Source organism: Photinus pyralis, unplaced genomic scaffold (genome assembly GCF_008802855.1).
Source record: "Photinus pyralis isolate 1611_PpyrPB1 unplaced genomic scaffold, Ppyr1.3 Ppyr1.4_LG4, whole genome shotgun sequence".
Classification (NCBI taxonomy): Eukaryota; Metazoa; Arthropoda; class Insecta; order Coleoptera; family Lampyridae; genus Photinus; species Photinus pyralis.
In genome coordinates, this window is record NW_022170511.1 from 25,967,960 (window position 1) to 25,994,458 (window position 26,499).

Here is a 26,499-nt window from a genome sequence, read left to right on the forward strand (position 1 = left end):
AAAAACCGGAAAAACTGTTTTTTCCGTTTGTTATTTATATTTTTGTGAAAAAAAGTCTTAAGGGGGTTGAAATATGGAGGAAACATAGCTTGTTTTATGATAAAAAAGAAGATAATTTTTTGGGCCCGTAAAGTGGAACCGTTTCCAAGATCTCACGATTTCTGAAAAAAACCATCTCTTTTTCAAGGGGAAGAAAAATCTATTTTTTTCATCGTACAGAGGTGCGCGGAGTAGCAAAATTTTCGTAAGGACTTACATTTTCAAAAATAAAAAATATTATTCCAATTTTAAGAAAATCGGCAAAAACTGGGGGAACCGTTTTTAAGATATACCGTTTTTGACAGTAGGTAAATAGCTTTTTTTGCAAATAAATTAACGTATTGGATCCGCGCTAATAAAAAGTTTATGAAATCTGTCTTCTCTCTCCTCTTTAATGTTGCTAAAATATTTTCTTTTGTTTCCTAGTGCCCAACTGTCTTAATTAAAACATCTTTATTATTTCTTTTTTCTGCATTTTTACCGCAATAAAAGCAATTCGAAGTAAAATCGAATTCTTTTGCTTCCTGAACAATTTGTTTTTGTTCACTAACTCTTCTTCCTGCCTGTTTTGCAGCTGATGGGATTAAGCTGGGCCTGTTGATCGTTAATTTACAGGAATTATTAATAAAATCCTCACGAAGTTTATTCCAGGTTTTAAATCTCAAATCATTTGCTTTGACCGGTAAAACTAACGTTCTTATTGCAGATTTTGCAAGTTTATCAACAGGTCCAACGCAATTGTATCAGCTATAAAACAGGCAGGAAGAAGAGCCAGTGAACAAAAACAAATTGTTCAGGAATCAGGAAGCAAGATAATTCGATTTTATTTCGAATTGCTTTTATTGCGGTAAAAATGCAGAAAAAAGAAATAATAAAGATGTTTGAACTAAAACAGTTGAGCATAAGATAACAAAAGAGAATATTTAAGCAAACATTAAAGAGAAACAAGAAGACAGATTTCGAAAAAATCTTTATTTACATACAACACGTTTATTTATCATGTCAAAAACCGTGTGTATCTTAAAACTGTTTATCCAGTTTTTGGCGATTTTCTCGAATTTTTGCTATAGGAATAATATTTTTTTATTTTTGTTTATTAAAATATAAGTCTTCTCGAAAATTTTGCTACCCTGCGCACCTTTGTACGATGACAAAGAATAGTTTTTGCATCCCCTTGAAAAAGAGGTGTTTTTTCAGAAATCGTGAGATCTCGGAAACGGTTCAACTTTACGGGCCCAAGAAAATTGTCTCCTTTTTATCATGGAACAAGCTATCTTTACTCCAAATTTCAAACCCCTATGACTTTTTTCGTAAAAATAAGAATAAAAATAGAAAAAAAAAATTTTCCGGTTTTTCTAGGAAAATTGGAGGTTATATATAAATAATGCAGATTACAAAGTTGTTCATGTTTTTATTCTCTAGAACTTTTATATTGAACATTTTCGCCTAACTTTAATAGTTTTGCCACAAATTGCAAAATACCAGTTTCCAACCCTTTCAACCCCCGGGATTTCACCCGCGGAAAAATTCAATTGTTTTAATTATTTTTCTCCAATTTGATTTTGAAAAGGTACCTAATTTTTTTTGTCAAAAAATATTATAGAGCCTGGACTATAAGCTAAATAAAGTAGGTAAATTTCAATTGTGGATGAAAAAAAAGCAATAAAAAAACGAATTTTGCTAATAAATTAAGCGCTCGAGAATCCAAAACAGTGGGAAAAAGTATGATACTATAATACAAAAATTCTAGGCGAAACACAGATTGAAAAAAGCAACGACTACATAGCTGATCTTAAAGCGACTTATGTAATGGATGTTACTAATTTTATTTTCTCCTACGTCTTCTGGTTGATAAAATTGGGGGTGGTTCTTATGATGTAGTTATATTAATATTCCTCGGCCGCTAGTCGGTCAATAACCCTCTTCTGACCTTAAGGATAAGAGATACAAAGTCAAATATCTTTATTCAAGGTTAACGGTTCTTATTTTTTCTAAATATATCGTCTTTACTGTAAGAGAATATATTAGTCAATGGGGGGTTGGAGGAGGCACAATCCTGTAAGGTAAATAGTTAGGCCACATTCGATGGCAAAATCATATTTCGCATTGGTAGGAAATATACACATATAGATACCCTGGTATTGTTATAAAAGAAATAAGTAGAAAACGTTTACAAGGATATTGGTGCCCTTTGTAATCGGTGTGGTGTTGATGTGGATGATTTTTTGTGCTGTGAGATAGCAGTAGAGGAGGTGATTGTAACTCTAAGAAGTGGATTCTCTTTAGGGTACATAGCAAATTGTAAACATAGCCGTAATCATACCTTATACAAACAATTAAGCACAGAAACAAATTTTGTGAAATCAGAACTGGACTCTAATATTATCACATGGTGGTTAAAAGCTAGAGGCGAATTACTCTTTTTAAACAAATATTGTTACAATATCACAAGCAAACTATGCAACTTATGTATTAGAAACTAGAAAGGAAGAAGATGTATATCATTTTATTGCAGTGTGTCCAATTTTAGCAGGATTTAGATATTCATTCTTCAATAAAACTTTGCTAAGTTATGATGCCCATGAACCTAGCAGAGCAAGGTCAGAAGAACACAATCAAACATATTGCATAATTAGGTGCTAATTAGGTGTTAATTATTTGCCCTATCCCCGAATTAAATGCTCCTTTTTTTTTTAATTATTAAATGTTCTGCCAGGTTCATATGAACAGCAGAACACTACCTTTAAAACCCAAGAAAATGAAAAGTGAACTAACTATAATTAGGTGCTAATTAGGTGTTAATTAAGTGATATATTCCCGAATTAAATGCTCCTTTTTTAAAAAAATTATTACATGTTCTGCCAGGTGCATATGAACTCATCAGAGCACTACGTCAAAAAACCAAGAACATGAAAAGTGAACTAATTATAATTAGGTGCTGATTAGGTGCTAATTAAGTGGCCCGTTTTCAAATTCTGTGCTCTTCCTTTTTTTAATTTTTACTTCTACTATTTACATGATTTAAGCAGACACTGTGTTTACAAAAACAAATACGTCTTTAACTGTTCGTGATTTGGTGTATTAAAAGGTGCTAATTTATTGTTTTAAACGCCAAGAGTTACAAAAATTGTTCGTACAAATCTTACAAAGGCGTACTTCGAAAACAAATTGCTATATTGTGCGTTGAATTATGAAAAGTGCAAGCGTAGCACAGGCACGGGACGTAGGATACTATGTGATACTTGATAATTAAGATAAAACCTAATTATTAGTTAGTTCACTTTTCATTTTCTTGGGTTTTTAAGGTAGTGCTATGCTGAGTTCATATGAACCTGGCAGATCATGCAATAATTTAAAAAAAAGAGGAGCATTTAATTCGGGGATAGGGCACTTAATTAGCACCGAATTAGCATCTAATTATAATTAGTTCACTTTTCATTTTCTATAGTTCTATAGTATAGATTTCAATTAGTGGCATTGAATTAAATACTTAAATTCTTTACTTGGGTTAGATTTATTTTTGTTTCTCTTGCTGCTATACACGGTGTCCATTTTTCGAGTGCTACTATGGGGATCTCACTTATCTTAAGAGGTAGAGAGTTGGTTAAATGGGAGCAAAGTTCTCAAAAAATTAAAAATTGTATTTTCAGGAAAAATGTGATATTGAACCACCATGTGTGATATATCGTTGTAAAGAGAAAATAAGACGTAATCCCAAAATGTCAAAATTCAATATGGCGCCCATAGGAAAAACTAAAATTGCCACGTGTTTCTCCGTCATCTTGAAAGTAATTAAACACAGGATGTCATATTTGAAATCTCTATGAAAAAGTGTCCAATAATGTGTTAATTAGAAATGTCTATCATAACAAAATTAAAAATCAAAATCAGAAATTTTCGTTTTCTTGCGATATCTTCAAAACTATTGAAGATATTTCAAATTCCTTTTCAGATTCTTATTCAGCACGATAATTGGAACTTTGCCCCCATTTAACCAACGCTCTATCTTTTAAGATAAGTGAGATCCCCATAGTGGCACTCGAAAAATGAACACCGTGTATATAGTAAAATGTTAAAATTAAGCGGCAGAGCAAAGCGATGCAAGTTTTATAGGGGAGTCGATGGTGTCCGTCTGTCCGTGAACACGATAACTCTCAAACGCTTGGCCCGTTTTGTTTCAAACTTTGCCCAGTTGACCTATATGCCACAAGTAATAAGCCTATCGAAAATGGATCGAATCCAATGACCCCTTGGGGTCACGCCTCTATGCCTCTGCCACGCTTGAATCTGAAACTTTGGACAGTAGACTTATATGCCACATGTAACAAGTCTATGGGTCAAATCCAATGACCCCGTAGGGTTACACCGAGGTGCTCTGCCACTTTTTTAGATGCTCTTTAGGGGTTTATTATGAGCAACAGCAAAATAAAGATTACTATTATTATTATTATTCGCTTTTAAAGTTTTGACATCACCAATAGATATATTCCTTCTAGATGTCCCAATCGCTCTTTGTGAGTACCCTCCTCCGACAATCTCTTCTTGAAATATAAAGAATTATTTATATCCGATCACGATAAGGGGTTGAAGAAGAAGACTATATTTCCTTTCGTTGAGACCTTTCATTAGAGTACCGTGAAGGATCCCCCCCTCCCCCCTCTTTTGATAAGGAGTCGGAAAGAAGGACGGTAGTTGGTAGAAAACAGTTCTGTGTTGAGACCTTTAACTGGAATATCATAAAAGATAAGATTAATTTCTGCTCCTTCCCCCCTACCCCCGGCCACCTACTGATCTTGAAAAGAAGCCGCGCAGGAAAGTTATACTTTGTACAAACCACTTCATTTCGGTGTGACCTTTCATGAGAATACCATGAAGGCTAAAACGTGCGACAGGGAAATTTGATGACCGTCTGGCACCATACCTTCAAGGTATAGTTCAAAACCGCAGAAGTGAGCCGGACGGACGTGCAGACGGACGGAAAGGACGAACAAAACGCAAACATTGGCACATTTTTTTAATTCTTAAAAAATGCCCTAAAAAATAATCGCTTCCTTGCAGTCGTGTCTTTTACGTAGGTCACTCCCTCGTAGTTTGGTCATGTCGAGTAATGAATCCGTTTGCACTTTTAGTTGCATTTTTAGTTAATACGCACTCCAGTTTTATAGAATTTACGAGTACTCGTAAAATTCTTGTACTTGCTCAGCAGACACGAGGACGGGTCGTACATAACAACAAAATACGCAGTCAATATTTACCAACCAGCAACGAGTGTATATGTATCTACAAGTGAAGATAACCATTGACAAAATAATCTAAATCAGATCAAGCACAAGCCCCCGCAATAATCATGTATCCATTTACATCGTGCACAAGGGTGAGTTACTACCGCGAGGGTGGGATACTACAGCGCGATCAGTTTAGTAGTTCGCACAGCCGCCGGCGGTGCGTAGCGCGTCAGTCAATTGTCACCGCGCCGGAAGTTGCATTGTGCATTCGCTGCCGGAAACGAGCGCCATGCAACTCGAATCCAAAATATTCTCTCTCATATCTGCAGCGGCGGTGGAGTTTTACATAAATGTTAGACGAAATCTATAGCTCCGAGGGTAGGTATTGTGGAGAAACGGCGATCAATGACGCTCACGTGCGCCGACGACACAAGATCGTTAAGTCTAAAAAATAGAGACGAAATAACGATAAATTAAAACTATTTGCTTCCAACATTAAAAACTCATTTAGGGTTTGAGCGTTGACGCCGTCGTTATTGTTTTAGATTGCTCGTTACAAAGATAACCTTTCAGAAAAACTCGGTGTTAATTAACCGCCGAGAGGTTAACGACGATGTTACGCTAATTACAGAAAATTTTCTCGCCAAGAGTTTCTTTTTTCTAATCGCAAGCGGAATGCTCTTCGAGTTATTATTAATTTCAATCGAATTAGGAACTTGCACTTGACGTTTTATGTGTTAATCGCAGGAAACGTCAATTTAGAGATGTACTACGGTAGGGTATATGTTTTAAAATTTGCATAATTAGAAATTGCAATAGCGAACGGAACGCCTTTTTTCGGCCGTTACAATTACGCCATTATAATCCATTTGGTCTAATTTTTATTTCTTTCCGTCTCCCAATTGTTGATTGTATACCTACTCTAACGAGTAACTAACTAAAATGTTTCCCATCAGCTAATCCTGCTAATCTATGATTTTGGCTTAAAAGATGATTTCGCTAAACTAGTTTTCTAAAACCCCAGTTTGACATGAAAGATTTAGCATTTAGGGAATCAAAACCCCTCGTTATCAAAGATGTAGATGATATTCCGGATGATGCTTTGGATTTACTTACAATTCAACTTGACGGAAACGGTAGGTACAGGTACCGGGTGATCTAATAAGACGGTTCCTCGGCCATATCTCGAGAACTGTTCGTCATATGACTTAGGGGTAAAAAAAATTATCGGGTAGGTAAATCGGTCATGAAGAATCGCTGGAAAATATTTTCAAGTTCTAAAAATGACCAACAGAGCGCGTAACTGCCATCTTAAATTTTAAAATTACGTTTTCTTTAAATTTCGCATAATAAACTAAAAAAAATGTTTACACATTTTTAAAGAGAACCAGTTTATCTATCATTTTTGTAAAAACAAAACCTCAGTTATTTCAAAAACAAAAATGGTGTGGGGCGTTCAATTGTTTTTGCAATAACCTGCTTTAACTTCTGAACCGTTTGACCGATTTTAACAAACTTGGTATAGTTGAAAAGAGCATTCCTTGGGCAATGAGAATCAACCAAAATATAGTTAACTTAGTTGAATCCTTCTCCGCCAGGGGGCTAGTTTTGACATGACCCAAAATCCTAAAAAAATCAAATGGAATGATAACATCCAAAGAGGCCAGTGACAACCGTTCTTCAAAATCTCGTTCCTAACCTCAAATATTGGGAAAATGAGATTAAGTAATTAATTAAATGAAAATGCTTAAATTGTATCTTAAATTTACTTTTTACGTATTTCGGGTATTTGTCGATGGCACGAAAGAAAAGCTCCTTACACTTTTAGGTAGGCCTTGGAAAATTAAACAAATGAAACACGATGTATTATACAATAATAACAGCCGTAATTTGTAAATTATTCTGCTGTGTTTACATTCCAAAAGTGCAGTTTTTTGAATTCGTAATCTTTTCTAAAATGCCGATTTCTAACCAAGAAGCATTTAATATGCTGGCGATCTATTTTGAGTATTTTCAAAATGCGACTATCGCTGCCCACATCTTGTATTTGCGTTATCCGAATCGACCACGAACCATCGTTGCCAACATATTAACTGCTTCTTGGTTAGAAATTGGCATTTTGGAAAAGATTACAAATTCAAAAAACTGCACTTTTTGAATGTAAACACAGCAGAATAATTTACAAATTACGGCTGGTAGTATTTTATAATGCATCGTGTTTCATTTGTTTAATTTTCCAAGGCCGAGCTAAAAGTGTAGGGTCCTTTTCCAAATAATCTTTCGCGCCATCGACAAATACCGGAAATACGTCAAATAAGATACAATTTAAGCATTTTTATTAATTAATTAATTAATCTCATTTTCCCAATATTTGAGGTTAGGAACGAGATTTTGAACAACGTTGTCACTGGCCTCTTTGGATGTTATTTGGCTACTTTTTCACAAAGAAAAAGTCATATCATTCCATTTGATTTTTTTAGTATTTTGGATCATAGTGTCAAAACTAGCCCCCTGGTGAAGAACGATTCAACTAAATTAACTATATTTTGGTTGATTCTCATTGCCCAAGGAATGCGCTTTTCAACCATACCAAATTTGTTAAAATCGGTCAAACGGTTAAGAAGTTAAAGCAGGTTATTACAAAGACAATTGAACGCCCTACGCCATCTTTGTTTTTGAAATAACTGAGTTTTTGTTTTTACGAAAATGATAGATAAACTGGTTCTCTTTAAAAATGTGAAAAAAGAATGTTTAGTTTATTTAAAGTAAATTTCAAGAAAATGCAATTTAAAAATTTAAAATGGCAGTTACGCCCTCTGGTGGTCATTCTTAGAACTTGAAAATATTTTCCAGCCATGCTTCATAATCGATTTACCCAATAATTTTTTTAACCCATAAGTCATACGACGAACGGTTCCCGAGATATTGCCGAGGAACAGTCTTATTAGGTCACCCGGTACATCTAATTCACTTCTGTCCTAAGAACACACTGCAGGGCCACAGCTTGAGGGGGGTAAGAGCGGGTAAGCTTTCTTGAGACCCGACACAATGTAGCATGCTCATATATTATCAAATATTTAACAAAAGAAGAGATAGAAAACTTCTTCCACTTCCACTCCGAACTCAACTCGACGTTATATTTTAATGTGTAACATGTCCTCGTCAATTTTTAAAAAATGTACAAGTCTATCTTTTTCAATTATTGGTATTATTCAGCAAAACAAGTCGACGGTAAGTAACGTCACCTTATTTGACACAATGTTAAGTACGTTTATTTTTATTGTTTGCAATTAATTTTTTACTAATGAAATAATTAATACCACGGCTAGCTCAGTAATGAAAAAACTTTCAATGACTCTTACCATGCGGAAAGCTGGGATGTACTTTATTTCTCCTTATAATCTGAAAATCAAAGCATGATCACTCTTAAATAAATAACCATGTAAATTGGATTGCTGGAATACAGATATTAATGAAAATAGTATCGGTCCAACTGCACTTTTTTTTTTGTGATGTAAAATATTGAAGTAATGCATGTAACAAATACACAATAAAATCTCAAATCATATCACCATAATGTAATTAATTATTTAGAATAAACTCCTGTAGGTCGACCTCTTCAGGAATGTTAAATTGACTAAGCGTAAACTTTTTTTGCAAAATGCCTAAAACCTGCAATGTCATTTTGTCCTCTGAACTGCTTTGAACATTTTCATCAACATTATTCATGGCAATGTCCTATGGCGTACAAACCAATGTGGCGTTTAAACTTGGGGGGGCCCTTCTAATATGACGTACAAATAACCAAAACAAGTTTATACGTCCAATAAAACGTTTTTTTACAACAAATGGTTCATACGTCCTTCTGATATGATCCTGTAACCTGCTGGTTACTTTTCAACTCTCCTTGCCGTCTCTTCTCAAAATATTTTATTTAGAGGTGGTTCTTCTTGACATAAAATAATGGTTGTTGGGCGCCGGCTAGTCAGTCGATGATTCTTCTGGCCTCAAGGAAAGGGGACAGGATAAATGAATAAAAATCAATAATCTTTATTAAAATTCTTTTTCTCTTAGAAATTCGCCTTTTAACTGTAAATACACATATTAAGAGAATTGGGGGTTGAGGCGGTACGTTCCTGTAAAAGTAGGGTTAACTCATTCATTCACAAAAGTTCACTGCCTAGAAAGGAAAATCTGTCTTTACTACGTGGATTCAAACCAAAGTATTTACTCTAAAAACGCTGAGTACAGAAAGAAACTTAATTCGTATTTCATAACTTATCATACAATTTAATCGAAAATCAAAACAAAACTGCTGTAAATGCGTAGTAACGCCTTCCAGGCTCGAGTCGTTAAAATGAACACCAACAGCGCTGATAAGCAAGCACTGTTTTTGAATGCAACACTAGTAGGTAATTAAATCGCCTTTACAATGACACCGCTTTAGATTATTGTTCTATAAATAAACGACAATGCAATTAAGCTACTACGGGGCTCATAACGACGCACAATAAACAACAACGCAATATTGTTTATAAATATCTTTAGTTTATTTATAGGTGCACCATGACTTGGAGGATAACTTGGTCTCATCGATCGATGTGGAAGTCAAATGAATTAGGACCGCCCACTGCAGGCTGTTATTTGCTTTTCAGTTAAGCCAATCACAGGCAGGCTGGTTTTTCTTCAACTTCTTTTGGTACTGTCTAGGTGGACTACGCACGGACCGCGTATAGAAAAATTGATAATGAATACTCGTCTTCGGTAATCTCGCAATTTTCCAATTTTCTCCGGTGCGCCGTGAAGAATCGTTTTCGCCTTCTTTTACGCTGGCTCGATGGAGATGATTTCACTCGGTTCTTTTGCTTGGTTTTCTTACAAAGGTCGCCTTAACGCTCTATTATGAAGCTCCGCGCTTATAATTTGCGGGCGCGACTGACATACTGACTGAATCTGGTTGCGATGGAAAGGGGGTAGGCATAATGGGCCTTTGGTGTGCCAAAGCGCTGCCTGATCGTAAATAAAAAAAAAAACAAATATCAAATTCCTTTACACCGACAAATGTAAACGACTCTTTAAGCATAGATGGGGGCGATTGGGCCTCTTCTACTTTTTGAGAAAAAGTACCGAAATGAGTATATGGAAAATAAACAGCGCTTTGTCCAGTTACTTATAAGTTTGGTCCTGTCATATCGAAGTTCATGCAAATTAAATCTAAAATCGTAAATTACCGCTTGCCTCGGGAACACATGGAACTTCAGGGCCTTAGGTCACTAATGACTTTTTCACAGGCAGGTGCATAAAGAAACAGTGATCATACAAAATACAGCTGTTGTTGCTACAATCAAACGTAATGCCAGCAATCATGAAAAGGCAAAGAAAGAAAAACTTGCTGCTTTTCACCCTTCAGAATTTATTAGCTAGAGACACGATAGCTTTTTATTTTAATCGTAAAGCAGCAAAATAGGTAAATTAATAGTTTAAAGGCCAATCCGATTTGTTCGTAATACAATAAAAAAAAATTACAACAAATTATTATTATTGCACGAAATCTCCCAGTTAGTATCCATTATTCCACTAAATATGTGCATACGTAATATCGACAGCCATAAAGATTTATCAGACTGATATCATATGAATTATTAATGCGGCGTTCTGTATTAATTAAACAGACATCGGTAATGGGGGTGGGTATGTGACGGCGGCGCTGACGTCGCGTCGCGCACAGATTTATGTTCGAAACGCAATTATTGTATTAGTACGTAGGTGACTAAGGTAATGATGGGCGAAAGTATTAAATTCGACCCCTAACGAAAACAGTTAAACCAGGTGTGGTAACTTTAACATGTTATTAGCAATATAAATCACAAAAAATCCCCCGCTAAGTCCTAACCCTAATGATGTTTAACGATAATGTACACTTTAATTTAACTAGACTTTGATATGTGACCCCCTGTCTCTGATGATTGAAACTAAGAGCCTTTTAAGAATATAGCCGAGTCATGAATATGGAAAAGTGTTCGTGATTTCTGCGAAATTGTCGTTTTTTTTCAAGGATTACGACAGTTAACATACGTATCGTATGTGTAGGATAAAATAATGTCGTCTTGGCTTTGGAAAATGGCAATAACATTGCAGAATTTACTTTCTGTGCGTTATCAAGATGTGGGTGTATCATTGACAATAGTGGGACACCCTTCCCGTCTTAAAGAACCCCCAGAGAAACCATGCCTACACCCAATCCAAGAACCTAGTTAAGTGATGATCTTGCCGTGGAAAAGAAAAGGGAATTCCAAGTTCTCACAATAACAGACTGGAAAACAAATTCGGCCCAAAGTATTCTCGTACGGTGGGCAATCTGAAGATTTTTGCAGCGCCACTTGCATCATGGAAATACAGGGCGGCCCACTGAAAACAGTTAATGCCAATTTTAGCCATACTTAACGACAGTTTTGCCAGAAAAGCTCGAACACGTCGATTTTAGTTTTGATGGGGACACATAATTTAAGTAATACTACCTACTTACATAACTTCAACCCATAATTGCACCCCAAAAATTTTAAACGGGAAGGAGTAATAATTGTTAGATAGGTCGAAAGGAATGTTTATTATGTTTTCAGAACTGTTTTTATTTTTCAAATCCGATCAGTAGTTCCAGAGAAAACTCGATTCAAATGGATTTGCAGAGTCGTTTTAAATGTTTATTAAGTAGGCGTTGAAGTCAAAAAATTGTTTAATTTTGTGGTAAATTCAAAAACAATGACGGTTTACACTATACCGCAAAGGGTGGAAATTGTTTCGATTTTTTTTTAATGGCGATTCTGCCTTCACAAATTCGCCAGATCGTCAGATACTCTTTTCTGACACAAGCTCTCAATTATTTCAACTTCAACGCCTACTTAATAAACACCTAAAACGGGTCCGAGTTTTCTCTGGAACTACTAATCGGATTTGAAAAATAAAAACAGTTCTGAAAACATAATGAACATTCCTTTCGACCTATCTAACATTTACTGCCCTTTCGTATTTAAAATTTTTGGGGGTTGCAATTCACCCTCTTCTCAGGGTTAAAGTTTTGTAAGAAGTATTACTTCATTTAGGTGGGGGACACCTCAAAACTAAAATTGACGGGTTCGAGCGTTTCTGGCAAAACTGTCGTTAAGTGGGCAAAATTGGCATTGACTGTTTTCAGTGGGCCACCCTGTATGTTACTAACGGTACTGCAATTATTAGTAAAAATTCAGGGTGGATTTCTTTTGTTATTTACAGATAGCTTATTGTTAACAAATAATAGCATTGGGCTCATCACTCCTCCTTACTTAAATCCTTTTATGTTCAAAGTTGTAATTTCTTGCAAGTCCCACTATTTTCATTTCCACTATCTACGTTCCTATTTTTGAAGCGTTTTCATACTGTTTTGTGAATTATCGTATCAAATGCCTTTTCTGCGTCAAAAAATTCGGGTTCGTGACAAATTGCTAGTTACCCGTAATTTTATACGTGACGGATTTACAACTCAGGAACTAGCAATAAACTGTAAACATAGATACCGCAAAGATTTTCAAGACAATTAATTTGTGCATTTGGTAGTATCTAAATCTAGTAATCAATTAGCCAACATTTAACGCAAATCTTGTGGATAAGTGGTATCTTATCTCTGTGCATAAATAATCACCGACTCGAGTATTACTTTCTAAAATTGTCAAGCTGGTTTGTTGGGATTCGCCATTCATACGAATTTTCCTTCCGTCAAAGTTGGCATGTATAACGTACAGACATGTGCAGAACGTTTTGCTGTACTGTACATGATCTATTCCCATATTTCTATCAGAAACTACCTTTTTCATGGCGAGATACGATCAATTAGTAGCAGCAGAGAATTTTACCCATGTCCATAATTGTTTGAAGTAATTTTAATATTTCTGCAGGAATCGACCTATGAGAATTATTTGCATGAACAGATCTGTATTTCATTTATTTTGCCTTTATTTTTTTTGATTTGTTGATAAGGATTAGATCCAAGCAAAGAGTTTGGATTATTTTGTTTCATGGATAGAGGTTTGCATTTAATTCACTAATACCAAGGCCTGCGGTTAGATTATAATTTTATTTCGTATTCAACAAAAAATGGATGGCCAGATTTGTCCGATCTTATTTTATGCATGAGGTCTTCAATCCCTTGTAAATGTAACGCAGCCCGTTACAAATGACATACTTTAGTAGATAGCAAGACTCATTTTGAGTGAACATTTTTTTCTAAAATGGTGGCCATCGAAATATTTCAAAACTAAATAGCTAAATATTTAAATGACCGCCATCTTGAAAAAACATTTAAACATTTTTGCTAAATTTTATTTCAATAACAAAGGTATATGTATATTTTCCTGGGCCAAGATTAATAAGGATTTTGGATATGATAAATAGACACTTTTTACAGTATAGGTACATTTGTGTTGCAGTTTTGCCCAAGCCGTAATTTATTGTTACTGCACCGTTATAGTAAATATGTAGTCTTGCGTAATTTGGCGTTTCCTGATATTGAACTAACATAATTTTAGAACCATACGCGGCAAAATCATCCCTTTGTAATTTTTACATACTTTAGAATCTCCTTTTTTATGTATTAGGACAATTGCTCTCATGTTTCAGTCATCTGGAATTTTTCCGCCGTTCCAGTGTACGAGTACCTACCTTTTTTCCACGTTTTCCTAAGGTTTTCGGCATTTTCGTTATTATCCCGTTCTTGGGTAAAGTTCCTATCTTTGTAACGAAGCACCCGTTTTGGTACAGGAATTATACCAGTTTTAATGAAGGCACTGTACCATTGATGGAAGGTACCAGCTTTATTGAATACCCGGTACACAGACAAACTCAATTTCTGGACCTATGTAGTTCTTTACTAGGAGAAGGTACAAGTAACTACTTTGATTTCTAGCCGTGTGTTTTAGTCGCCTATAAGGAATCCAGAAACTGTAACTAATTTGGCTTTTGTAACCGTTCTCGTAAAGCTCCTTTCGATTAGAAAAAGAGGGGAAATTAATATTGTATGATTTCAGTTCCGTTTAACCGGCCAACGTTATCAAAATGGGTCGTGTTTGGTATTGTTGGAAGCGCGCTTAAATAACATGAATTTTAAGGCTTGTCCCAGATGACCAGAAGCCGAGAAATTAACGCAATAAGTTTTAATTATGCCGATTGCGCCGACCGGCTGGAAAATCCGAGTTCCATTTCCAAATTTTTGGGACGTCTATAGGTACTATAGGTAACAGCATGATGTAGAGGTAATTTTTCTGCTCTTTTGATCGTTAGATATTGTCGTATTTTTAAAGTGATCAATTTTGCATGCCTACCGGTTAGTCCAAATTCGAAAGAATTTCGAACCGTAAGTGTTTGTAATGATAAAAGGGATTCTGTTTCTGTTTCCGTATGTCTTCATTTTGTTTTAGCTTCTTCGCCATCAGCGACCGATCTTCCGAACTCTGGAATTGAACCCTTGTCTCCAGCTGATTATCTGCGGCTTCCGAAACCGTTCCGAAACCGCCGACCTTGCCCAGAAGCAGGGTTTTCGAATCTTCTGGTGGCGCTCGAGTTACCGTACCATCTCGCCGACTGTCATCGAGTTCACCGTTCATGTTCAATCGTTTGTGCGTTGACTTTCAGGCAAAGTTCGTCGCTTCTTTGTGTGATTTGTATCTTGACTAAAGTAAAATGTGTTCTTATCTTAGCTAATGTCTCGATTTTTCTTGTTCCTTTCACGGATGCAGTACTTTAATTACGTTGCGATACGTTGGAGTGTTTTGGTCACGTGGTCGTGAGTAATTTCGTGGAATTTGCACTTTTGATTCAATCGATTAATTATATAGCGTGTCCCAGGATTGACTGAGTGTACGTTTAACGATGGTTTCGATCTTCCGCTATTAGTTACCGATAGGTTCCTTAGGTAGAATGGAACTCGTCCATATTATACACGGTGTTCGCGATATAATGTAACACGACTTCTTCCTCAAATGCAGCTACACAGGTGACCTAAGATGCGATGAAGATAAGATGCGGTTCACTAGGTGACTTAAATTAAAATAGCTACCGAGATAGCTACACACCACCGCGTGGTCCCAATCCACATAAATCGATGCAATAAAATTGATCCATTCCCGACAGCGGTATCAAGACATTCCCCGATCTGATTTCTGCAAGCCAAACCCAAACGCATGTCTCGATTTTTGACCAATCCCCACCAGCAATAACTTTCAACCGCAATTACAGTTTTCGCCATCTTGACTTCTACCAGAGACTCTAATCGTGCCAATTTCGGAACCAAAATTCATACTATGGGCAAAAATCATACACCGATGCAATTATCACACTAAAAACAAACTAACCGTACGGAGAGCGATTTATCCTGCTCACAGTACCAAAGCATTATGATGTGTGGACGAACATTGAGGTCGATATTATTTTCGTCAAGTTACAATAGGTTTCGTTGCATTTCAAGAGGTGGTTAGGTAGGAGCCTATAGGTTTAGCAAAAGTCTACAAAAATTTATCGGTCTCAACGAATTAGCGTGTATAAGAAGACAGAGGAAGGTTCGGTTTTGTCTAATGTTTCTGCTTTGCAGGATTATATAACGGGTGGCCCCAAAGTGAATTTACGTGGTGTAAGTAACTGTTAGGTGCGGAAAATGTCTCAGTTCCTTAATGAGCCAATCGATGATCACTAGGTATAGATATTTAATAAAACGCACCAAACGCACAGATATGTAATTGCAATAAATCAATATTACTTTTAGACGTAGGTACGATGGGAAAGCTTGTGTGACTCTATTAATTTCCTATAAGTAATAAATATAACCGTCAAGTTATAATGTTAAACAGCGCTTTTACACGTCCGGTCAATGTTAGCAACACTGCAAACTGACCCGAGAAGGAAGTAATGCATCAAATCGTTCTTTTGCTTAAGACACGATTCAGATATGTATACAAATTAAGTGCGCCTTTAATGTATTCCACATGCCAGAAATGGAATATATGGGCGACTGAATGGAAATGGTTGGCCGTTGATGAATAGCCCGAGAGGAGCATTAAATACGAACGCACTATAATATTTTGTCTATACTGGTCAATACAGTCTACGACACCTACACGGTCATCTACATGTGAATGTAGAAGAAGTCGTCTAAATTAAGTCGAAAATATCGATTTGAGGTAGTTTATTGAAACTCAATCTTCCGTAACTCTGTATAAGTTATAACGTGCGGTTTATTAACATCTACCAGCCCCAAAACCTAGTTTGAGCAACATTGCATTAATCCCAAATTCAGAAGGCATTAATTACTGGGGTGCAAATCCAAGTATTCTATCATAATAAACATTCTTAATATCAAAAAAATATTCTCTGTAAAGGGATGTTTTAAAATTCCTACGTTAGATGTCGCCTGTCGCCGCCCGCATCCTTTAAAAGTAAAATCTCTTCTTATATCCCCTGTTGTTTGTCCCCTATAAAAGCATTAATTTGTATTTCACCAGAACTGATAACCTTATATAACCAGAAACTTTCGCCTGTGCGTTCCATACCAAAAAAGTATTCCTGTGTGGACACCAGATCCGGTGTGTAATCCTATAGGTAGTCCAGACCATATCGGATGTCTCTTAGTGTGCTCCAGACTCAAATTTATCCCTTTGCGCGTTCTAGGCACGAAACGTAATCTTGTGTATTTAATATTTGCATGGTCTGTGGCGCCATCTTGGTAAACGACAGCCATCTTGAATGTTTTCACCGTTTTCATATGAAACAATCTTCCCCCTCCAGATTAGGCACGGTCCGATAGAGTAAAAAGAACATTCATTCAAAGGACTAATACCACTTAAATAAAATATGCCAAACGAATCGCTTCTTTTAAGGATATTATGATGCTAAATAAGCAAATGCTTAAAGATAACCTACTGATACTTTATACAACTCAAAAAAATTAAGGTAACCTACAGATATTGCTGGAATCGGTGTTTTCTTTAAGTAACAAATGGTAGGTCCTTCCTTCAAAAAGGGTTCCTCCGAGAAAAATTGAAAATTGGGTCGCTGTTAGATTGATACAGTCGAACCTTTGTGTGACTTACTCTCGTACAAAATTTTCTCTCGTAGTGTGGAAACTTTAAGAATAATGAAGCTTGTATTTACCTCGACAGTATTCACAACTTGCGTCAAATTTTCGAAGACGTAAATCGAGTTGTTGTTAGTGCCCAAGAATACGAAAAAGTCAAAATCCAACTTTGTTTATATGAAGTCACCGCACGTACGGGTAGTGCCCATGTTTAGTGCAGTTCTGTATGATAGCTCTTTACTTATAACGGCGAAATTAATATTAATTGTATTGACAACACTTGAGTATGTGTACGCGCTGTATTAAAACGAATTGTCTTTATTGGAGTTTTATTAACATGAACGCTACGTTTCACGTACTTTTCCTCCGACGATTTGTTCGCAGAAGTTTATACACGGGTTTAAAATCTGGCGTTATTCCAATTCAGACCCACGAACAATTTATGTACATTTTTTTGCAATTCACAAAAAATTCTACGGAAGATTTTATATTCTCCAGTGCTCGTTGATTGGGGCAATCATTTAAAGCCAAAAAATTCCATGTTCCCCTAGAACTCATCGAAAATTCCAAGTCACTGTTCATAGAGGGTAAGTATAGAGGGAAATCTGAAGCATGAGATGTAACTGTGGAAAATATCACATCTACAATATGCAAACATTAACAATCCGAGGAAGTAACCGGTGAATTTGAAAAATTCAAATCTGACGTTAATTTAATACATTTGATAAGTCAAAGAATGTCCAACTCAACTAGATTTTAAAGCGACTCCACTCCTTTCCCATTTGTGAAAAATAACATTCCGAAGTCTCGTACACGAAATACATTGTTAATTATCCGAACCTTTTCCGGTCCGGAAGGTACGTGAAGGTACTGGATACGGTAACTTTAGACAAAAGTTGTAGCCGGCATTTAACTCTACACAGACGAAACACTTAAAGACATTCAAAGAGATTCATATACAAAGAATTGAAGTCGCTAATCAATCTAAATGAGTGTAAACAATCAAATGAAAATTAGTAACTAGCCAATCTCACGCAAATGGAATAAAATGTACATTGATAGCAAATAAAACCATATTCAAGGATCACTTATTCTGAGTTACAAACAGCTGAAGGCAACATAATTTACAAAAAGTAATTTGAATTAAAACTAAGTAACTAAGTATTGACAAAGTTAGAACAGCAAAGTGACGCTAAATTTTACCATGAACCTGTATGAACTGAACAAAAATGCAAAATGAACTGAACAAAAATGCAAAATCAGCAAAGCTAAAACAAAACACTACTTCCTTCATATCATATTAAGCTATTTCCAGCGGTGTCTCTATATACGCCAACGGTATAATAATAATAGTTTAAGATTCGTACCGTTGATTTCCGTAAAAGTTATTTTCGCAACAAGAAAAGAGAAAATAATTTAACTTTTAAGCATATTCATCAAACCTAAATATCGAATCGAAATATAGGTGGAAGACCCCTTCGTGCCTTTTTTCCCGTAAATAATTCCTGGAAAATTAATTGACATAATTGCAGATTGAAATCGCGACATTTAGCGGTTAATTGGAAGTCGTTCAAATCGGTACGGTCTACGATCAAAGCTGATGATGTCATTATGTCCTCAGATGTCGAGGCAGATCGCTTACGCTTCCTGAACTTCCGATAAAGATACCACGTTGTTACCCTGAGATAGACTTCCCAACATCCCTTAACCCTATTGATTTTAAATGTATCCCATTTTACGAAACGCTTCTCGTGCTTTGGTAATTATTATTTGAATTCGGGTCAAATGGGTACTTCGGCTTGCAATTAAATTATGTATTTGTTTTGCAGCGATCTTATACCATTCGCCTATTTTTCCTTGCGTGCCTAACCACTAATCAAGAGCATACGTTGTGGGTTATTAGAAGTGTCTGTAATTACCCTTTCACGCAAATATCTTTAAAAACAGAAGTAAACAAGTATAAATTGTCCTCAACTCTTGTGCAGATAAAGCGCATTTTTTTAACCGAAATAGCTTTTGTTTTGACATCACCAATGGATATATGTCTTGCAGACGTCTCAATCGCCCTTTGTGAGTACCTCTTCTGACAATCCGTTCTTGAGGTATAAGGGAATATACCCGATCACGATAAGAGGTCAAGGAGGAGGGCTATGGTTGGTAGAAATTAATTCCTTTCGTTGAGACCTTTCATTAGAGTACCATGAAGGATAAAACTAGTTGCCTCCCCCCCTCCCCCTCGACATCGTACTTTGATAAGAGGACAGAAAGAAGGGCAGTAGTTGGTAGAAAACGGTTCCTTTCGTTGAGACCTTTCATTAGAATACAGTGAGAGATAAAATTAATTTTTAACTCCCCCTCCTCCTCAGGCCCCGTCGCTCGCTGATCCCGAAAAAGAGTCGCACGAGAAAGTTATAGTTTGTACCAATTTATTTCGATGAGACCTTTCATTAGAATACCATGAAGGGTAGAACATATCCCCCCCCCCCCCCCCCCCATTACCTAAAGTTTAATCAATGCAAAATCAGAGCTATTCCAGGACTCTAGGACCATTTCCCTAGAAGTAGTTCAAATCGGTAGAAGTGGGTCCGGACGGACGGACGGACAAAACGCAAACAATAGCCCATTTTTTTTAATTCTTAAAAAATGCGCTAAAAATAAGATTGGCAAGCGTATCTCAGACACAAAGGTGTTTTTAGCGCATTTTTTAAGAATAAAAAAAAATGGGATATTGTTTGCGTTTTGTCCGTCCGTCCGTCCGTCCGTCCGTTCGAACCCACTTCTACCGTTTTGAACTACTTCTAGGGGAATAGATTTAGAGTCCTGGAATTTTTTGCAATAGATAGCCTATGCCTTGAAGGTGTGCCAGACGGCCATCAAATTTAGTTGTCTAAAAGCCCCCTCCCCCACGAATTATTTCCTGAGATGCTGATTTTGAAAGTAAAACGTGCATAACTTTTACACACGACAACCAATTGGTCTAAGATTTTGCATACGCATGCCTTTAGCGGTGCCAAATTAAACTTTCCCGTGCGACTCTTTTTCGAGATCAGTGAACGACGTAGCCTGGGGGAGGGGGGGTAAAAATTTATTTTATCTCTCATTGTATTCTAATTTAAGGTCTCAACGTAAGGAACCGTTTTCTACGAAGTACTGCTCTTCTTTCTGTCCTCTTATCAAAGTACGGGGTGGAGGGGGGGGGGTAGTAGAACTAGTTTTATCCTTCATGGTACTCTAATGAAAGGTCTCAACGAAAGGAACCGTTTTTTAGCAAATACTGCCCTTCTTCCTGTCCTCTTATCAAAGTACACGCAAGTATGTTACCATCTTTAAGTTTCCGAAACCAACTAAAATTATTGTATAGGTGCTATAAGTAACGGAAGGAAGAACGGAAGAAAACAAATTACAAAAACAGAAACAAATAAGAAAACGCTAAAGTCTTGACGAATTATCTATGAATCGTTCATAAAAGAGTCGAGTCGGTAATTCGATACGCCACTCATCAATAACATTTACAAAAGGGGAATCAAAACATGACACTCCGCATTAATGTACTCAGTTAAAATCGACATCACCAGTTGATTTGTTGGTCATGAATATTTTGTTGATAGCTGGGGTGGATCGCGATTGGGGACGCTGTATTTTGATGACTTCGGAACGAATTACGGCACGCTTATTCATTCACATACACACACATCGAACATTGAATCATTTTACGTTCCCACGTAGTTATTTTCTATGCGGCTCTTCCTTTTTGTGTTACGACGAAACGAAAACAATCGATAGATTTACATTAACATAATACCAGCTCCTACGGACCGGGCCGCGCTTCTTTTTTATCAGTATCGGTTTGATTGCCCGTTAAATGTCATGGATCAGAGGGTTTCTTCCAGTAAATTAAACTCGCAACCTCCTCCATGTCGCTGATCATTAGCAGCTACAATATGTTTCGTGAAGCGTTCTAGGGTGGTCGATGCTTTCGGGCGGATTACACGAAAATATTCGTAATCGTAATTAAGGGAGAGAGTTTCATTTTCGTAATTTTAACGTCGAAATGACAATCTTGAAAACCAACCGAGATACACACAGCAAAATTTCTACGCTTTTCAACCTACACACTCACATACAGTGTTATTTATTAAGAAGTAGACATAGGGATTTACGTATAATGTTTTTCCCTGTGTCTACTTTGAAATATCAAAATCTGTTCTGAAGGGCGCCTAATTTTATGCTAAAATAACTCTCTCTTGTTTTGTAAGAAATTCTACTCACAATCAATAGCAAGAAACCTATGCGTTTAGTTTCCAGAGCCTAATTCTCATCGATAAGGACCGAACTCGTAAGAATTGCGACCTATTCTAAATTTTAAAAGTATTAGTGCAATATTATTATACACAGATTTGCATTATTTTCAATTATTTTGAATTTGTGACATCGAATGAATGTATTATGTTTTGTTTCACTTATTCCGTGTTATGTTGTTGCTGTTATTGTGGTAGTTTTTTTGAATTTTTCCGAAGTTACCTTTTTTCTACCACCCAAGTACTAGCAATAATGGCTTACTCCAATGCTGAACATCCACTTCTGCTATAGATTGGCGGATAGAAAAATAAATGGAAGTCCCGAAACGAGTGCTAGGGCTATTGCGAGAACGGTAGAATGAAAACATACCCCTACTGATAGGCAACCCAATTTACAGCGAAAGTAATAGATCATTCTGTGCAGCTGCCATGCGTCGAAGATTGGAAAAAAGATAACCTCGGTTACTAGATCTCTGATGACCACGCGTACCGGTTTTATCTAAATGTTTATTATTTAAAAAATGTAGTAATGCTGTTATTCTTTCTTGTTGAATGTAGTGTCACAATTTGTTATCTGATATTTGTTTATTGAAGCCTGACGCGATCCAAGCTTTTGTTTTTTAGTAACGTTACTGAATCATATGTTATGCTGTACAGGGTGGTTCAAATTCGTGGCTCACGTATCTCCGCAACGGTGAGAGATACAATATAGGTTAAATGGGGGCAAAGTTGCCCGTTTTTCTGACTAACAAAACGCATTTGAAATTTTTGAAAAATCTTTGCAAATAACAGAGAAAAGCGGAAAATTTCAAATTTCGTTTTCATTTTCCCTATCTTAAACTGTCGGAGATGGACGGTTCCCCTTTGAGGGGCATTTTTTCTAGGAGAATCTGAATATGTTATCAGAATTTCCATAGCATGCTAGATATAGAAGCTACAGGTTACAACTTTCTTTTTTCTTATGGACACCATATCGAATTTTTACGAACTGAGATATAGGACAAAAAAAAATTCATTTGAATGCATGCTGATCACAGCCATGTTGATTCAGCAAGATCTAGTTACTCGTGGATGTTTGGTTGAATGTACTTTTGAATCTTTTCTTGTAAATTTATGTAAAAGTATACAGTGTGACACGCCATTATTTTTCTTTTTTGTCCTCTACCTCATTCCGTAAAAATTCGCTCATAACAAACAAACAAGTATAAATTGTGCACAACTCTTGTGCAGATAAAGCGCATTTTTTAAACTTTTGACATCACAAATGGATATATTTCTTGCAGACGTCTCAATCGCCCTTTGTGAGTACCCTCTTCCGACAATCCGTTCTTGAGGTATAAGGGAATATACTCGATCACGATAAGAGATCGAGGAGGAGGGCTATGGTTGGTAGTAATTAATTCCTTTCGTTGAGACCTTTCATTAGAGTACCATGAAGGATAAAACTAGTTCCACTCCCCCCCTCTCCCTCCACCCTGTACTTTGATAAGAGGACAGAAAGAAGGGCAGTAGTTGGTAGAAACCGGTTCCATTCGTTGAGAATTTTATTTAGAATACAATGAGAGATCAAAATAATTTTTAACCCCTCCTCCCCCTCAGGCCCCGTCGCTCACTGATCTTATAATTTGTGCAAACTTTGTTTCGATGAGACCTTCCATTAGAATACCATGAAGGGTAGAACATGTGTTTACTTGCAACTTGCAACCACTTTTACTTTCAAATACGGGGGGGGGCTTTTTAGACAGCAAAACATTCCAGGACTCTAGAAACGGCAGAAGTGGACGGACAAAACGCAACAATAACACTTTTTTAATTCTTAAAAAACGCGCTAAAAAGTAGTAGCCTGAACCTTATACATCTAGCGTGCTATGGAAATTCTGATAACAGATTCAGATTCTTCGAAAAAAAAAGTGCCCATAGAGGGTGCTAACGGGAACCGTCCATTTCCGATATCGTTTAACTAGGGAAAAACCAAATTTGACGTTTTCAGTTTTTCGGAGATATCCCAATTATTTTCAGATTTTTGAAAAATTTCAAAAAAGGTTTTTTTTAGTCAGAAAAAGGGGCAACTTTGTCCCCATTTAACCTACATTGTATCTGTCACTGTTACGGAGATCCCAATGGTGAGCCACGAATATGAACCACCTTTGTACATGCGGCTTTTATACTATTTTATTAAATATTTATTTAAGTATTCAGGTGGAAGTATATAACCAAGGTGATGTTGACCTGTATGTGACTACTAACCGTTTATTATTAGAGGGGGTACCTCATAGAGTTCCGATTGCTTGCTTGGTGTCTAAGTAATATGAAAGGGGGGAGGGGGGCTCTAATTAACTTTTCAATTTAGTACTGTTCGATAGTACAGAGTAGCCGTAGCCAGATTAGTTTCTCAAAGCGGGCAAATAAGCCTACAGAGCGGGCGCGCAATATACTAACAATTTACTGTGTTTGCTGTGCGTTGTTGCCCTAAATTGGTCAAAATCGTAAGTTATACACCAATTTTGTTGGGATAAACCCAAACTCGATTGCTCGATACCCAAGAAATGATACATGTGTATCGTATCGACTGTAAAAGTAGTCTGTCTCTCTGCCTATGCGGATAGGTTGTGCAGGAAATACCCACATAGTTTTTTTTTGGTTTACATGTTCTCACAGCATAAATGTTGGTAGCATAACGGGCTGATAATCATTGAGATGGGGTTCCTTTAGGGATCCAAAACGCAGATTTTTGTCATAAAAGTTGGAGATCATTTGTAGATCTTTCTTATACCTGTAGTACTACGTATTGCAGGTACTAAGATAATTAAAACGATAATAATTAATAATATACCTAGGGCAGAGTTGGACTGGGTCAAGCATAGAGTGACCCAGTGACCCGGTGACCCAGTTAGCTTACTGACCCAGTGACCCGGTGACCCAGTGACCCGGTGACCCAGTTGACCCGGTGACCCAGCTTGACCCGGTGACCCAGCTTGACCCAGTTTGACCCAGTGACCCAGCTTGACCCGGTGACCCAGCTTGACCCAGTTTGACCCGGTGACCCAGCTTGACCCAGTTTGACCCAGTGACCCAGCTTGATCCGGTGACCCAGCTTGACCCAGTTTGACCCGGTGACCCAGCTTGACCCGGTGACCCAGCTTGACCCAGCTTTACTCAGTGACCCGTCCTGACCCGGTGGCCCAGTAATTAAATTATTGTTAGGTATCATCCAAAACAATTTCAAGTAACTTTTAATTTAAAAAAAACTTCCTCAATAATATTCGCCAACAAGCACGTAGCCCAATTTCATTCAAGAGAACTAATACCTAAAAAATCAAATGCATTTGTTTATAGTTTGTAGTCAAGTAGTCAATGAAAGTATTTAGAGAAAAGATTTATTTGGATTAAGCTAACTAGTAGAAAAAAATTAAATGTGAATGAACACCTGTAAGCAAACTGGTAAGCCCTGAAGCAAAGAAATAACAGTATTCTAATACAATTCGGGACATGGAAAGTTTTTTACGGCAGTATTAAAGCAAACATCACAGAAATGGCAGTTGTCAAGCAATCGAGTATTATTTTCAACAAACCAGCATTTCATTTATTGCATAATCTGTACACTTGAACCGAGGGCACTGACTTAACTGCGAGCTTAACTGCGTTATTCGATCAAACTAGGTGGCTGGGTCGAATTGGGTCCCCGGGTGAAATTGGGTCGCTGGGTCAAACTGGGTCACTGGGTCAAACTGGGTCACTGGGTCAAGTTGGGTCACTGGGTCAAACTGGGTCACTGGGTCTAACTGAAAAGAGTATGACGTGACCCAGCGACCCAGTGACCCAGTTTAATTTAGTGACCCAGGTGACCCAGTTGACCCAGTGACCCAGTGACCCAGTCCAACTCTGACCTAGGGTGCCCATTATGTATGGAATACAGTATATATCTCGCTAAACAACGGCTGTGTACAAATTTTTTTATATAAATGTTGTTTAATATTTTATTTCTCATAATAATAAAGCACCGTTCAGTTTATTTTAGAAAACAAATGAGTAATGAAAAACAATTGAAATTTTTTTAATTTGCCATTTCATTTGGTTCATTTGGTAGAGCTTTTTTTCTCTTTTCAATGACTTAACATGTTAACACCCTTATACAGAAAATAATTTGTGGCCTGTAGAATCCATAATTTCAAACAGTTCCAAGATTGGGCTACTAGATCAAAAGTTACAGCCCTTTCAATTTTCTTTCGAAATTGGTTTCTAGTCCATAACTTTTGATTGAGAAGTCTAATCGAAAAAGTACGAATTGTTTTGGATTCAACGCACCAAAATTAATAAGAAAAAGTGTCTTTCCGAGAAATTTTGGTGTAGTTGATTTTTGGTAAAAAAGGAAGGTTATACACTGCCTTTTTTTGAGGCTCGAAGAAAAAATTGTCTCAGATCCACCGGGAAAAAACATTTTCTTATAGAATGTGGCCTGTAGAATCCACAATTTCAAACAGTTCCAAAATTGGGCTACTAGTTCAAAAGTTACAGCCCTTTGAATTTTCTTTCGAAATTGGTTTCTAGTCCATAACTTTTGATTGAGAAGTCTAATCGAAAAAGTACTGATTGTTTTGGACTCTACGCACCAAAATTAATATGAAAAAGTATTTTCCCGAGAAATTTTGGAGTAGTAAAAAAAAGGAAGGTTAAGTATTCAAATACTATGCGAAGTATTCGAATACTAAATATTTGTGAAAGTATTTGAGTTACAAATACAAATACTGCTTCCATAAAAGTATATAATTACAAAGTATTTGAATACTTTAAAGGATTTGAATACTAAAAAGTATTTACAAAATCGAATACTGCCCAGCTCTGT

General features: G+C 36.7%; 1 protein-coding gene across 2 annotated transcripts in view; it reads right to left on the minus strand.

The window, feature by feature from the left end:
• Positions 1-26,499, minus strand: part of LOC116169370 (transient receptor potential-gamma protein) — a 433,246-nt gene that overhangs the window by 183,072 nt on the left and 223,675 nt on the right. The gene's annotated exons all lie outside the window — the stretch shown is intronic.